Here is a 16,277-nt window from a genome sequence, read left to right as displayed (position 1 = left end):
GCATAACCTTGTGAGCCCATTGTTAAGTTAAGTTCTGGTACCGGGTCCCAGAGTGGATCATGGCCACGATGGTGGTCGAGGTGTCTGGAGGTAGACACGGGGCCACCCAGGACTAGCCCGAGGGGGACTGGGTCGGAATGGCCGAGAGAGTGTCATGACAATGAAATTGTTTCGTCGGAATGCAGTTGGTCCACTCGAATGGGAGTGCGAGGCCATGGGTTCCGTAGTGTGGGTACAGTGTACTAACCTCTGCAGAGTGTTTTTAATCTATCGGTAGCCGAGTCCACGGTTATGGACACGCTCGAAAGTAGGGTACACCATGGGTCAACAATTAATAAAATATGCACACTAAGGTTGTACTGAGGATGACAGTGAGGCCATCGTGTTGAGTTGGACCATGAGTTGGTCGGGTTGTGATCGCCGTAAGGATCACGGGCCATGAGTTGGTCGGGTTGTGATCGCCGTAAGGATCACGGGCCATGAGTTGGTTAGGTTGTGATCGCCGTAAGGATCACGAGTGTGTTTTAGAGATTATCATGTCTGTGGCCTGGAAATGATCACGCCGGTAAGCAAGTCCGTGGAACGAGTATTAGTTGAGCATGGTCATAGCATGTTGGATTTATGGATGCATTATTGATTAAATGGTTAAATATCATGATATTGTTTGTCATTATGTTTATGCTTGTTGTGAGCTTGCAAGTACATTCAATGTACTGACCTGGCGTGTCATGCCAGATTTCAGGAAAGTCATGTTGGGAAGGAGCGCTGTCCGAGTCTAGACCGTGTCCACAATGATGTCCCTGTGCTATGGAGTCCCGCTACAACGTTGTTCCGCTACCGAGTAGTTGTGATGATCGAGGCCCCTTTATGTTCACTAAATAATGTACATATTGTTCAGCCGCACCGTGTGTGCCGCTTGGCCTCGCTAATTGTTGTAATATAAACTATGCTCCGCTAGCATGAATAAAGCGGTTGTTTTTTTCTACCAAGTTGTTGTGTGTTGCCAGAAAACAAGGTCTCTAGGCTGGCAATGCAAGGTAAACCGGTCGCTCTGAGCCGGGGTGCAAAAGTTTTTTGGGAGGCTATTTAGCCAGTGCCGTGATGGTCCTTTCAACTTTAGTGGAAGATATTTAATGGCGTGGAGATCATCTCCTCGAGCCATGTGAATGTGGATAAGAAAATCTTCAATCCAGACGGCCGGATCCGTCCTCCCATCGTACTATTCGATGTTTACGGGTTTAAACCATTCTGGAAATGTGTGTTCCATGACCTCATCGGTGAAGCATAGGGGGTGCGCGACCCCTCTACATCGTGCAATGTCGCGGAGGAGATTGGCTGTATCTGAGTTCGGTTCTGATCCCGAGTATACCAATGTTCGTCACGCCGGGCTTCATAGCCATTGTCTCGCGCCGGGGCATGGCCCCTTGATCCGTAGATTGATCTAGTCTAACCATATTTATTGGCTAGGTCACGTTGCAAGTCGTACATGTATCCTGCGGCTCCCGTCTCCCTGCCTCTTCGGAGAGGGGGTGAGAGTTGGTATTCGGCTTGATATGCCGCTTTATCCCGCCCACGTGGTGGTCGGTCTGGTTGGTCTACCTGATTATACTTTGACGGTATTGGCTCAAGGGCTTCATCATCGAATTGTGGCAGCAGCTTGCGCTTAGGGTAACTTTTAACGGGTCGCTCGTGGCCGTATTCCTCAGCGGCCAGGATTTTAGTCCACCTTTCATTCAACGTATCTTTCTCAGCTTTGAGCTGTTGTTGCTTCTTCTCCAGGCGACGGGCTGTAGCAATGAGCTGTCGCATGAAGCATTCTTGATCGAGGGTTTCCTCTGGGACGATAAAATCTTGGTCGCCGAGGCTAACCTCCTATTCGGTTTCTGGCATATAATTGCTTTCTTCTGAATCTTCGTGATCAGCGTGTGCGGGACTATATTCACTGTCTTCCCTTTCGTCCTGTTTGGATGTGGGCTCGACGGGGTATTCAGGATCATCAGCATCGTCCGGAGTCTCATTATCTTTGGTGTCGGTATTGCTGTCCTTCGCCCGACGTGATCGTGAGCGGCGCCGCTGACGTCGGCGCTTTGGTGGTTTATCGACGGGTTTGTCCTCATCGGAACTCGAGTCATCCTCGTCGTTCTTTTTATCCGGTGTGTCCACCACATACACATCATAGATTTAGGTGGCCGTCCAACGCCCTGTGATGGGTGGGACTTGGCTTGGTTCGGCGTCGGCATCGTCGTCCATGCCGTCGATGTCTTTGGAAGCATAGTCCAACATGTCAGTTAAATCCTCGACAGTGGCTAGTAAGTGGGTTGTGGGTGGGGCATAAAATTCTCTATTCTCAGCCCCTAGTCCAAGCTGGGTATAGTTTGGAGGTAAGGCCTCCCTGATGGCGAGAGACTGCATCAAACCCAATGCTTCATCTAAGAGCGGAAGTGGGACCAGAAACTGTGGATCAGCTAGGCTGAGTTCGGCATGAAACGCCTGATCAGACCCGCTGAGTGCAGACCTCCGCAGTTCGGGATGGCTGCACAGAGCCAAGTCTAAGATTGCATCTGGGTCTTTAGTCGGGAGTTCCACAAGGGGAAGAGGTCTGGCAGGGCTCACGCTCCTGTCTTCGAACAATAAGACCCACCCTGGATATAAGGTCGTGGTGGGTATGAGTGTTGACCATTGGACGGGATCTAACAGGGGATCCGAGGAGTCTCCTCAGATGTCAGCAACATAGTTCAGGTTTCCAAACTTGATCTGGTGGCCGAGGGAATAACTATTGACCTGCTCGAGGTGGCCGATCGAGCTGGCATGAAGCACAAAGCCTCCGAACACAAAGACCTATCTAGGGAAAAAGGTTTCCCTGGACGCAACATCGTTGTTGGTGAATAGGTGAGCCATCGATCCTTGTTGACGATAAAGCGGACCTCTCAATGAAAGCACCAATGTCGGTGTCAAAACGGACAGATCTCGGGTAGGGGGGCACAAGTTGTATGTCTGAGGACCAATGGTAACTATGAACAAAGGACAGAGTGTTTACTCAGGTTCGGTCCATCTTAATGGAGGAAAACCCTACTGTTGCTTGATTATATTCAAGGGTATAAAGGTTACATGAATTTATCTACCTCGAGATCGATTCGGCTAACCCTAGATTAGCTAGCCCAGGAATGTTGTGATCCTGCCTCCGATCTACCCTCCGATTTAATAGACACCGGAGGGGCTTAGGGTCGTATAAAGTCGGTTTTACAGAAAGGAATAACATATCCGGACACCTATACTTGCCATCCATGCATATGGCAGTCTCCATCGGACACGGGAGGTGATCTCCTGCCTTGTATGTTGATGGCCCATCAGTCCGACCCACATCGATAGACCGGACGCCCGAGGACACCCTAGTCCAGGACTCCCACAGAGCCCTCATTGAGGGAGTCCTGGATTAAGGGGTCCTCGGACGGCTGGACTACATAGCATGGGCCGGACTGTTGGGCTATGAAGATACAAGATAGAAGACTTTGTCCCGTGTCCGGATGGGACTCTCCTTGGCGTGGAAAGCAAGCTTGGCATTCGAATATGAAGAATCCTTTCTCTGTAACCGACTTGTACATCCTTAGTCCCCACCGTTGTCTATATAAACCGGGGGGCTTAGTCCGTAGAGGCAATCATAATCACATAGGCTAGACTTCTAGGGTTTATCCATTACGATCTCGTGGTAGATCAACTCTTGTAATACTCATATTCATCAAGATCAATCAACCAAGAAATAGGGTATTACCTCCATAGAGAGGACCTGAACCTGGGTAAACATCATTTCCCACGCCTGCTATTACCATCGATCTTAGACGCACAGTTCGGGACCCCCTACCCGAGATCCGCCGGTTTTGACACCGACATTGGTGTTTTCATTGAGAGTTCTGTTGCATCGTCACCAAAAGGTTTGATGTCTCCGTCAATCATCTACAACAATGAAGTCCAGGGGGAGGTTTTCCTTCTCGGACACACCTTTGTATTCGGCAGCTTCGCACTGCGGGCCAACTCGCTTGGCCATCTAGAGCAGATTGACCTCTACGCCCCTGGCCATCAGGTCAGGTTTGGAAGCTTGAATTACGTGGCCGATATCCGCAGAGACTTGATCTTCGACTGATTCGAGCCCATGACGGCTGCTCCCTGCCACCATGACAAACATGACCTAAATCATTCATCAGACCATGCTTAGGAGATGGCGCCGATAACTGCTCTGGCCCTAGATCCGGAGCAGATTGCACCGTCTGAGCAGGGGAAGCTCAACCCTGCCACGGAAGCCGCAGACTCAGCAGCGTTGGAGCCGCACATAGATCCCACCTCGAGCGGGGCCCGTGTCACCGGAACCTCGGATTCGTCTCCGGCTATAGGTTACGAACAACGTGCATTCGCGCCCATCGACCCTGATCAGGCGCCGATCGTTGAGTTCAGCTCCGCGAACATATTCCGGCACTCGCCTCTAGGTGATGTGCTAAAATCATTAAAAGCCCTCTCCTTATCAAGAGATTCTCAGCCGAACTATATCCGGTGCGAATTGGATGCTAATGGCGGAGAATTCCGCTTCCCACCCACCACCCACTTCATAGCCACTGTCGAAGACTTAACCGACATGCTCGATTATGACTCTGAAGACATCGACGGTATGGACGATGGTGCCGGAGAAGAGCAGGAACAAAAACCACCACTTACCGGGCGCTGGACAACCACCTCCTCATATGACATATACATGGTGGATGCACCCAAAGATAACAACGGCGACAATGAGAAGAATCCAGTCGAAGATAGACCTCCTAAGATATAGCCAAATCACTGACGTCAGCGGCGCCGCTCTAAACCATGCCGTGGGAAAAACAGCAATACTGGCACAGGAGAAAATAACACTCCAGACAGCGCCGAAGACAACTAAGACCACATTGAGCCAACCTCTGAACAGGACGAATGGGAATATGGGCGAGTTAGCCTTGATGAACAGGCCATGAATGCAGACTCAGAGGATAGTAACTACCTTCCGCTCTCCGAGGACGAGGTGAGCCTCGACGACAAAGACTTTATCGTGCCTAAGGAGCCCGTCGATCAGGAGCGCTTTAAGCGTCGGCTAATAGCCACTTCAAGGAGCCTAAAAAAGAAGCAGCAGCAGCTTCAAGCTGATCAAGATCTACTCAACGATAGATGTACTAATGTCCTAGCAGCCGAAGAATACGGCCTCGAGCGCCCAACCAAAAGTTACCCGAAGCGCAAATTGCTACCCCAATTCGATGACGAGGCACTGGAGCCCGTGCTTCCAGCGCATAATGCAGCTGACCGACCACCACATGGCTGGGACAAAGCGGCAACTCGAGCTGAACACCAGCCCACACTACCTCACCGTCAAAACAGAAACACAACAGGGATAGACATATGACCTGCAGCATGACCTGGAATACAGAGGTGGTCAGACCAGATCAATAAATGGATCGCGAGGGCGTGCCCTGATGCGCGATGATAGCCATCCGGCCGGATGTGACAAACATAACCACGCTAGGACCCAAGACCGCAGACGAACTCCATCTGAGTTACGTCGCGAGTTGGCCCGATATAGAGGCGTTGCACACCCCCTTTGCTTCACTGATGAAGTAATGGAAAATGAATTCCTAGAAGGGTTTAAACCCGTGAACATCGAGTCATATGATGGGACAACAGACCCCGCGGTATGTACTGAGGATTTTCTTCTCCATATTCATATGGCCGGCGGTGATGATCTTCACACCATCAAATACCTCCCGCTAAAACTCACTTGACTAGCTCGGCACTGGTTGAACATTCTACCCAAAAACTCCATCGGTAGCTGGGAGGACTTAGAAGATGCCTTCCTCGACAACTTCCAAGGTACATATGTCTGACCTCCGGATGCGGATGACTTAAGTCACATAGTTCAACAGCCCGGAGATTCAGCCAGGAAATTCTGGACTAGGTTCTTAACTAAAAAGAACCAGATCATCGATTGTCCAGATGTCGAAGCCTTAGCAGCCTTTAAACATAGCATCCATGACGAATGGCTCGCCTGACAACTCGGCCAAGAAAAGCCAAAGTCTATGGCAGCCCTCACGACGCTTATGACCCGCTTCTGCGCGGGCGAGGATAGCTGGCTAGCCCGTAGCAATAACAGTGCAAGCGAACCTGGCACTTCTGAAGCCAGAAATAGCAACAGCAAGCCCCGATGCAACAGACACAAACATCAAAACAATGGTGACAATACCGATTCAGTGGCTCGAAGTCCGGTCAGCGGAAAAAGCCATACAAAAGAAACAATCCGGGCCCATCCAGCTTGTACTGCATACTCGATCGTCCATGTCAAATCCATGGCACCCCTGATAAACCAGCCAATCACACCAACAAAGAGTGTTGGGTTTTCCAACAGGCCGGCAAGTTAAATGCTTAGAACAAGGAGAAGGGGTCTCAAAGCGAGGACGATGACAAGGAGCCCCGGCCACCGAACACAGGGGGACAGAAGAAGTCCCCCCCCCCCCAAGTTAAAATGGTGAACATGATAAACGCTGACCATATCCCCAAGAGGGAGCGCAAGCGCGCGCTCAGGGATGTCTACGCGATGGAGCCAGTCGTCCCAAAGTTCAACCCATGGTCGTCCTGCCCGATCAACTTTGATTGCAGGGACCATGCGACCAGTATCCGCCACGGCAGTTCAGCCGCACTGCTCCTCGACCCAATCATTGATGGATTCCATCTGACGCGAGTCCTCATGGATAGTGGTAGTAGCCTGAACTTGATCTATCAGGACACAGTGTGCAAAATGGGTATTGATCCCTCAAGGATCAAGCCCACAAAAACCACCTTTAAAGGTGTCATTCCAGGTGTAGAGGCCCGATGTACGGGCTCAATCACACTGGAGGTGGTCTTCGGATCCCCAGACAACTTCCGAAGCAAAGAGTTGATCTTCGATATCGTACCCTTCCGCAACGGTTATCAGGCACTGCTCGTACGAACCGCATTTGCTCGATTCAATGTGGTGCCACACTACGCTTATCTCAGGCTCAAGATGCTCGGACCACGAGGTGTCATAACACTTAATGGAAACATGTAACGCTCCCTTCATACTGAGGAGCACACCGCTGCCCTCGCAGCAGAAGCATAGAGCAGCCATTTTAGGCAGAATCTTAATTCGGCGGCCAATCTCCCGGACACTACCAAGCAAGTCCGAACTACTCTGCGGCAGGACAGTCCATCTTGTCAAGAGCTCACCTAGCAATTCGGCCTCCATCCTCGTCCCGACCAAACGACGGCATTCGTACCACGCATACATAACTACGCACTCGAAATACCATGGGCATAGACAGAGGCACAACTAGATCGTGGTCCACAATACGGCTCACAACCACTTCTGGACCCACATACCTTTTCTTTTTCTTTTTAGGTTTCTTCTTTTCCCAGGCCTTTCTTGGTGACCTGATTTTCGGACCTATCAAAGGACGGATATACCAAGACGACAATAAGCTTTGACGTATAAGGGAATTTTCAGGTGGTCTATTTAAATGATCGTTATGCCTGTTTTAAGGACCGCACACAGCTCTCCCTTGGTCACGGCACGTTAAATAGCCGTTTTTTGCTTATCGCACCATTTGTACAAAATACACTTTGACGTATTAATCAAACTACAATGGAAAATGGTTTGCAGCCCAATTTTTTGCGGCATTAGCCTATTACTTCATTTTTCTTTTTCTTGATGTTCTTATGAATTGCACCCGTACACTCTGGTACACTTTAATTCGCCATGGGCTTCATTACGCCCCATAATACGGCAACAATGTCCGTATACTTTTTTACAGTATAGTTTGGCACCCCGAACATATAGCATTATATGCATTGGCTCCGAATCTTGTCTTTGCTCAATAGTTGGGTTGCCCGGCTCCTGTGCTTACTACCTTACGTTCCGCTATATCGGCTAGGGTAGTAAAGGGAGAACTATTGCGGTTGTGTCCTGGTTCATCCGGATGAGCACCTCAGTAGAGAAAGCAAAAAACTGACTTTCATCATGCGGCGAGAGCCGGTCAGCTATTCGAGAGGTTACAAATCGTTAGCTATTTTTTCCGCATTATGCAATGAATCGGTTTTTACCCGATCAGGTGTTTACAGCACCCTATTGTTCGGACTTATGAACACTAGGGGCTGCACCTACATTTCTATTGTCAAACCCGATGGCTAAGTGAGGGTGATAAAGCCACATAGTCCGATTGCCTGGTTCGCTGCGCTAAACACCTCCTTTAAGGACCAAAACTTTGGAATAGAGAGTGTTTAGATTCATCCCGAACACCCCCGTACTACCTACATGGGCGCTGAAGCCGACGACTGGCCAACTCTCAGATTTAACAAAACGGCCACACAGGAGGTAAAATTTTAAATAAACAGGAATTATATTACATAAATGGCACTATTTCATAATACATGACAGGATAACATGAATGTATTCATGGAAATATAATATCCTTAGCACATTGCTCCGCCACAAGGCGGGTGTCGGTGTCAAAACTGGCGGATCTCGGGTAGGGGGTCCTGATCTTAGAGTCTAAGGCTAATGGTAACAAGAGGCAAGGGACACGATGTTTTACCCAGGTTCGGGCCCTCTCGATGGAGGTAAAACCCTACATACTGCTCCATTGATATTGATGATAGGGGTATTACAAGAGTTGATCTACCATGAGATTGTAGAGGCTAAAACCTTAGGAGCTATCCTATGATGATTATGATTCTGTCTCTAAGGACTAAACCCTTCGGTTTATATAGATACCGGAGGGGGCTAGGGTTTACATGGAGTCGGTTACAAAGAAGGAAATATAATATCCGGATCGCCAAGCTTGTCTTCCACGCAAAGGAGAGTCCCATCCGGACATGGGACGAAGTCTTGACTCTTGTATCTTCACGGTCCAATAGTCCGACCAAAGTATATAGTCCGGCTGTACGGATAACCCCTAATCCAGGACTCCCTTGGTAGCCCCTGAACCAGGCTTCAATGATGATGAGTCCGGCGCACAGTTTGTCATTGGCATTGCAAGGCGAGTTTTATCTCCGAATACTCCAAAGTACCTGTTCCAACAAACAGTGTCCGGCTTCCCATCAATGTTGTACTCCTCGGCTTCTGTGCTTCAATAATGACCTTCTCCACGTGTCAAGCAAATACGAGGAGCCGAAGCATTTTTGCATTTTCCACCCCTGGTCCAGTAGGAAAACCGTCTATTTGAAGAGACGGGGATTCTCAGATCCAAACCCCACCCTCTTCCCTCGAGCAAGCATCCAACAGAGCGCTCCAGAAAAAACCATTCCAACATGGCCGGTCGCCGCAGCTTTTCTTCTCATTCCCCTCGCTCCAAGGCAGGTGACTGGGAAGAGTGTTCAGTTCCTCAAAGTCATTCGATAAAGTTACAGACCCAAGGGTTTCTTCCACCGGCGTTCATGGTCCCCGTCCGAACCGGACTAGCCACCTATAATGGCGGGGAACAAGCGGAGAGATCTCCTAATCCATCCCCAGGGGAGCGAATATGCCTTATCCCGCATCTGCTAAGAGGCATCGGGTTTCCAATCCACCCGTTCCTTCGCGGGCTCTTAGAGTTCTACGGTCTCAAGTTGCACAACTTCACCCCTGCCTCCGTGCTGCATATAGCAGGATACGTTGCCCTTTGCAAATTATTTCTGGGCTGCGATGATCACTTTGGGTTATGGAAGAAGTTGTTCTGCCTCGTCCCTCGCAACCAGGGGGAATCCATATGTCAAGTGGGTGGAGCCGAAGTATGGCGCGTCGCCGAGATCGGATACCTGTCCGACACACCCAAGAAGGCGCCTGAGAACTGGCCCTCGGAGTGGTTTATGTTGATGACGTTCCCCTTCCGGATCCAGTTCGGACTGGTCTCCCGGAGTTCAGTAATGCCCCGCCGAAGGCACGCCGAAGTTGGTGCCCTCAGGGCCCCCAAGAGGAGGATACCAGAGAAATACACTTCCTAATGAGCAGGATAAAGATACTGGCCAAATCAGGGCTGACAATAGTCGAGGTTATGGCGATATGCATAATGCGGGGAGTACAGCCACTTTAATATCGGGGGAAGCCCATGTGGCACTACAACGGGGAAGACGATGCCACCCGCTGTGGTCGTAAGGGTCCGAACTCCGCCACTACTCTAGCGAGGATATTGTCCGATTTCTATAAAGGAGAAGAAGAAGAATTCCTTCATATTAAACCATGGGATGGGTTTTCTATGTACACCCCCCAAGTTGGGTAAGTCGTCACTCTTTCCCTCGCTTCATTCATTCTGGCGTCCTTAGTCACGATTATTTACCTAGATATTTCTAAGTAGGAACTGAGAAGGGCCATAGAAGGATTCTCCAGCCCCTCACCACAGCCAGAGGACCCCAGAAGGGCCTTCGATCCAGGACTCGAAGAAGACCCGGATATTACTGTGGAGCTCGTCAACGGGACATTTTATCAGGCAAGCTATGATGGCGCCTCAGTGGCTATTGTCGCCGACTATCCTGGACTGCTACATGCATCATGTCTAAGCAAAGCCAAAAAAACTATCCTCTGAAGAGGACTCCTTTCTGATGCCATGCCTTATGCCTGATATATCGTATTTTTGTAGAGACGACAGTCGGAACGCGGCGCCGAGCCCCGTCGGCAAAGGGCGTCAGTATCGGGCAGGCTTAAGAGGAAGGCGGTTAGGGCCGAAACGCCGCTACAGAGGTATGGTAAAAACCTGCTCTGTGATTATTGTGTTTGAAATGTGAGAGCGTCCTTTGTGTCCTGGCAGAAATAGGAGTAGCCGGACTATATCCGGAGATCCTGCCAACCACGCCTCCACCAGCCGGATTCCAGGACCGGCTTCGAGTGAGGAAACGGACGTGGGGCCGATGCCAAATTGTCCTCCGACAGAGGATGTGGATATGCTCTCTGCCATGAATTCTGAAGTAGAGAGTGCCATGAATCACCAGTGCCGATGGGCTGTACTTCACAACAACATCTTTTCCGAAGAGGCATTTAATGCTTTCAATTCGGGAGACGCATACATCCGAGCTGCTGAAGGCGGGCTTGCCTGGGCGACGGACCAGTATGCCAAAGATATACGGGTAAGAAAATTTGATAAGCATGCATAGCATTAGCCCCTAAGACTTGAAACGGTTGGAACAACTGTTTTAAGGATCAATTTATGCACAGGTCCTTGTAGATAAGAATGCCCAATTGTCTCGAGAGTTGGAGGAGTGCAAGACCCAGCTGAGGGCCACGGTTGCCAAGCTAGAGGAATCCGAGAAGGCCTCATTTGGTAACATTTGTCTCAAGTGTATGGAAATGTACCAGTTAGTAAGTGGGTTGTATGATAAGTCTAACAGAAAATTCTGCAGCCAATCCCGGGGTGAAACTGGAGGTTGTAAGAGGTGACAAGTCATATCTCCAAAGGCAGCTAAAAGCTGGCGAGTGTGTTCTTACACAAGTTAGGCAGGATAAGAACAATCTTCAAGATGCCAATGTCCGGCTGGGCGTCGAATTAGGAGATGTTCGCGCTCAGCTGGTGGACTCCGTGAAGGAGAACAGAAGGCTTCGTCGCGGCATTTATGGTAAGTGCCTAGACGAACTGTAGTACAGCTCGGTGAGGAAGCATATTGAATGAGTTTATATCTGTAGGTATGCTGACGGGCCGCCCTGAAGAGGAGATGCCCGCATCCGTAGGTGATATACTTCAAGACCTCTCACAACTGCACGAGCAAGCTCGGCAGGTGATGCAGGGTATTGCCCAGGCCTTATGGCCATCCCCCTCCTTGCCAAAAGGCATGGGGAGTTTGTGGATATGCTCCAAGGAGCATGGCGGCACTTCCGATTGTGGAAAATGTCAGCCTTCCGACAAGGTGCAAGAGATGCCTGGGCCATGGTGAAGATGCTCTACACCAAGCTTGACCCGAACCGTATGGCCGAAGTCGGACCGGTAGGGCCAGATGGGCAAGAAATTCCTGTGAGTCTGGTGTATGACCAGGTAGCATTAGCCGCAAAGTATTCCCAACAGGATTGTAAGCTAGATAGCCTATTGGATGATATAGAGGAAGAATATAGTCAGTGCAAGTGACTATGTAATTCGATGGACATATGTAGTCCCTAGCCGGATTAAAATCATTTGTCATGGGGGACCTTTTCGCTTCAGCCCCCGGATCCGACAGTCCAGGGTGTATCCGAATACCCGCTCAGTTATGCAGAACCAGGGTATGCGTGGAAACCAGGTGTAGGGGTCATAAGAGCTTGAACAGACAAGTACCCAACTAGTTATGTTATATTACATGGATAGTAAGAAACATCTTCCAGGGAGAATAGTTCCGTTAGGGGTTCCTTTCCCTGGGTACGCATGCAGCGATGTACATGTTCAGACTACGAACAGAGAAGCATGATAAAAAACTTCTGGGGATTCACATTGTGATAAACGAAAAAACATCTTTTGTTCACCGACCGAATATTCCCTTAAGAATGCTAGCTTTCGGCTTCACCCAGTCTGAGGTACACATCCGGCTGAACCGGCAGTAACAATCGCAGAGGTGCTCCCCTTATGCCTTAGCCGAATTAACGGGAACATAGGGCATTAACACAAGAGACAGGCAACCCAGCATGGCCACATCTTAAGTCATATCAATGCATATAATGATGAAGAAAAGGCACATATGGAAAAAGAACGCATATGTGATAGGCAAGAAGCCATGAAAGCAATTATATTTAGCTTCCGTATAGGAAGCCCCCAGGTATGGCTTACACACGTAGTGCGGTCGGAGTTATCCGAGCATCCGCACTATATTGAGTACTTTGTGTGAAGAGGGAAAAGGGACGAGAAAGGAAAAGGGGAGGAACATAATTAAAAAGGAGTGGTAAGGAGACGAACACTGAGTTCGGCGCTAGGCGTAGAATCTCCGGAGTCTAGCCGCGTTCTATGGGTTCGGCTCGAGTCTGTTATCGGATGCATTACGTAGGCGGTATGCTCCTCCGGTGAGAACTTTGTCAATAACGAAGGGACCCTCCCACTTAGGTTTGAGCTTGTCCTTCTTCTTCTCTGGTAGGAGTAGAACGAGTTCGCCAATATTATAAGTTTTGGCCCGCACTTCTCTGCTTTGGTACCGTCGAGCCTGCTGCTGATAGAATGCAGAACGGGCTTTTATGACGTCGCGCTCCTCCTCCAGGGCATCTAAGTTATCCTGCCGATCTAACTCGGCTTCCTTCTCTTCGTACATGCGCACGCAAGGCGAGTCATGTATTATGTCGCAGGGTAGTACTGCTTCTGCGCCGTATACCATAGAAAATGGTGTGTATCTGGTGGTGCGATTCGGCGTGGTTTGCAGCCCCCAGATTACGGAGTCGAGCTCCTTGACCCAGTGCATGTCCGATTCTGTCAAGGATCACACTAGACTGGGTTTGATGCCTCTCATGATGAGACCGTTTGCACATTCGACCTGGCCGTTTGTTTGGGGATGGTAGATGGAGGCGTAATCGAGCTTGATGCCCATGTTACCGCACCAAGTTTTCATTTCATCGGCTGTGAAGTTTGAGCTATTGTCAGTGATGATGCTGTGGGGGATGCTGTATCGGTGTACGACCCCGGATATGAAGTCTATTGCTGGTCTGGATTCGGCCGTTTTGACTGGTTTGGCTTCTATCCATTTGGTGAACTTGTCCACCATGACCAATAAGTATTTTTTTCTTATGGCTTCCCCCCTTAAGGGGTCTGACCATATCCAGCCCCCAGACCACGAAGGGCCAAGTGATGGGGATTGTTTGGAGAGCGGTAGGGGGCATGTGGCTCTGATTGGCAAAGAGCTGGCAACCGACGCAGTGTTGGACAAGGTCTTGTGCGTCTGCTCGGGCTGTAGGCCAATAAAATCCTATGCGGAAGGCCTTGCTGACAAGTACCCGAGCTGCATCATGGTGTTCGTCGAGTCCGGCATGGATTTCAGCCAAGAGTTGTCGTCCTTCCTCTCCAGAGATCCATCTTTGGAGTACTTCGGTACTTCGGTCGCACTTTTCTTATAGAATTCCCCTTCATGGACTTTGTAGGCTTTGGATTGCCGCACGATGCAACGTGCTTCATTTTGGTCCTCGGGGAGCTCCTGCCTATTTAGGTAGGCCAAGAAGGGCTCAATCCACGAGGCCATTACATCCATGATTTCGTGGGCCGAAGGTGTTATTGCGGTGGCGGAGCCTCCGATTACGTCTGACGGTTCGGAATATGGGGGTGTATTCGGATCCGTGCTAGTGTTGCCAGACTCCCCTTCCCATACCAGGCATATGTTAGGTGGGACAGGGTCGCGTTTAGCGCCGATGCGGGCGAGGATATCCGCCGCTTGATTGTTTTCTCGAGCCACATGGTGGAATTCGAGCCCCTCGAACTGAGCTGACATTTTGAGGACGACATTATGGTAGGCCGCCATTTTTCGGATCCTTGGCATCAAAGTATCCATTTATTTGTGATATTGCGAGGTTTGAATCCCCGCGCACCTCCAGGCATTGAATGTCCATAGAGACTGCCATACGAAGACCGTGCAACAGAGCCTCGTATTCGGATGCGTTGTTGGAGTCTGTGTATAATATTTGGATTACCTATTGGACCGTGTCTCCGGTGGGAGACGTCAGGACTACACCTGCTCCCAATCCGGCCAGCATTTTAGAGCCGTCGAAGTGCATGATCTAGTTAGTGTACGCGTTGTACTCTTTAGGGAGTTCGGCTTCTGTCCATTCGGCGACAAAGTCAGCCAGTACTTGCGACTTAATGGCTCGCCGTGGTTTGTATGTTATGTCGAACGGAAGGAGTTCGATGGCCCATTTAGCAATCCGGCCTGTAGCGTCGCGGTTATTTATTATGTCATTGAGTGGTACTTCGGAGGCCACCGTAATCAAACACTCTTGGAAGTAGTGTCGTAGCTTCCGGGATGCCATGAAGACTGCGTATGCTATCTTTTGATAGTGTGGGTATCGGGATTTGCATGGGCTGAGGACCGTGGATACGTAATATACCGGCTTATGGAGCGGGAATTTATATTCGTCAGCCTCTCGCTCGATGACGAGCACCGCGCTTACAACTTGATGTGTTGCAGCTATGTACAATAGCATAGGTTCGCCAGTATTTGGCGCTGTTAGGACTAGATTACTGGCCAATAAGGTCTTTATTTCATCCAGTCCGGCCGCGGCTGCATCCGTCCACACAAAGTGTTCGGTGCACCGAAGAAGGCGGTAAAGAGGTAATGCCTTTTTCCCTAATCGGGAGATAAAGTGTCTTAAGGCAGCCACACATCCAGCTAGTTTCTGGATATGCTTGAGGTCTGTTGGGATAGCCAACTGCGATAGAGCTCGGATTTTTGCTGGATTCACTTCAATTCCTCTATTGGAAACAATGAAGCCGAGTAGCTTCCCAGAGGGCATGCCAAAAACACATTTTTCCGGGTTTAGCTTGATGTCGTATGTTTGGAGGTTATTGAACGTAAGCCTCAAGTCATCTATTAGGGTTTCGACATGTCTTGTTTTTATGACCATGTCATCCACGTATGCCTCCACTGTTTTGCCGATTTGCTTCTGCAGGCATGTTTGAATCATGCGTTGATAGGTTGCACCGGCATTTTTAAGCCCGAAAGGCATAGTGTTGAAGCAGAAAGGGCCATATGGCGTTATGAAGGCCGTTGCAGCTTGGTCGGACTCTGCCGTCTTTATTTGATGGTATCCAGAGTATGCGTCGAGGAAACACAGTGAGTCATGTCCTGCGGTGCCGTCGATGATTTGGTCGATGCGAGGGACAGGGAAGGGTTCCTTGGGGCAAGCCTTGTTGAGGTCTTTGAAGTTGACGCATAGGCGGCAGGATTTGTCCTTCTTCGGTACCATTACCAGATTTGCCCGCCAATCCGGATGCTTAATATCTCTGATGAATCCGGCCTCAAGTAGCTTGGCTAGCTCTTCTCCCATGGCCTGCCGTTTGGGCTCTGAGAAGCGCCTGAGAGTCTGTTTGACAGGCTTGTATCCTTTCAGTATATTGAGGCTATGTTCGGCCAGCCTGCATGGCATGCCCGGCATGTCCGAAGGGTGCCAGGCAAAAATGTCCCAATTCTCGTGTAGGAAGTCTCGTAGTGCAGCGTCAATTGTGGGGCTCAACTGTGTCCCGATGGAAGCTATCTTCGTGGGGTCCGTTGGATGGACCTAGAATTTGACTGTCTCGTCTGCGGGTTTAAATGAGGTGGACTTGGGTTGCTTGTCGAGTATCATGTCGTCCTTGTCC

Source organism: Triticum dicoccoides, chromosome 4B (genome assembly GCF_002162155.2).
Source record: "Triticum dicoccoides isolate Atlit2015 ecotype Zavitan chromosome 4B, WEW_v2.0, whole genome shotgun sequence".
Classification (NCBI taxonomy): Eukaryota; Viridiplantae; Streptophyta; class Magnoliopsida; order Poales; family Poaceae; genus Triticum; species Triticum dicoccoides.
The sequence above is the reverse complement of the archived record's forward strand: the minus strand, read 5'-3'. Positions refer to the sequence as shown.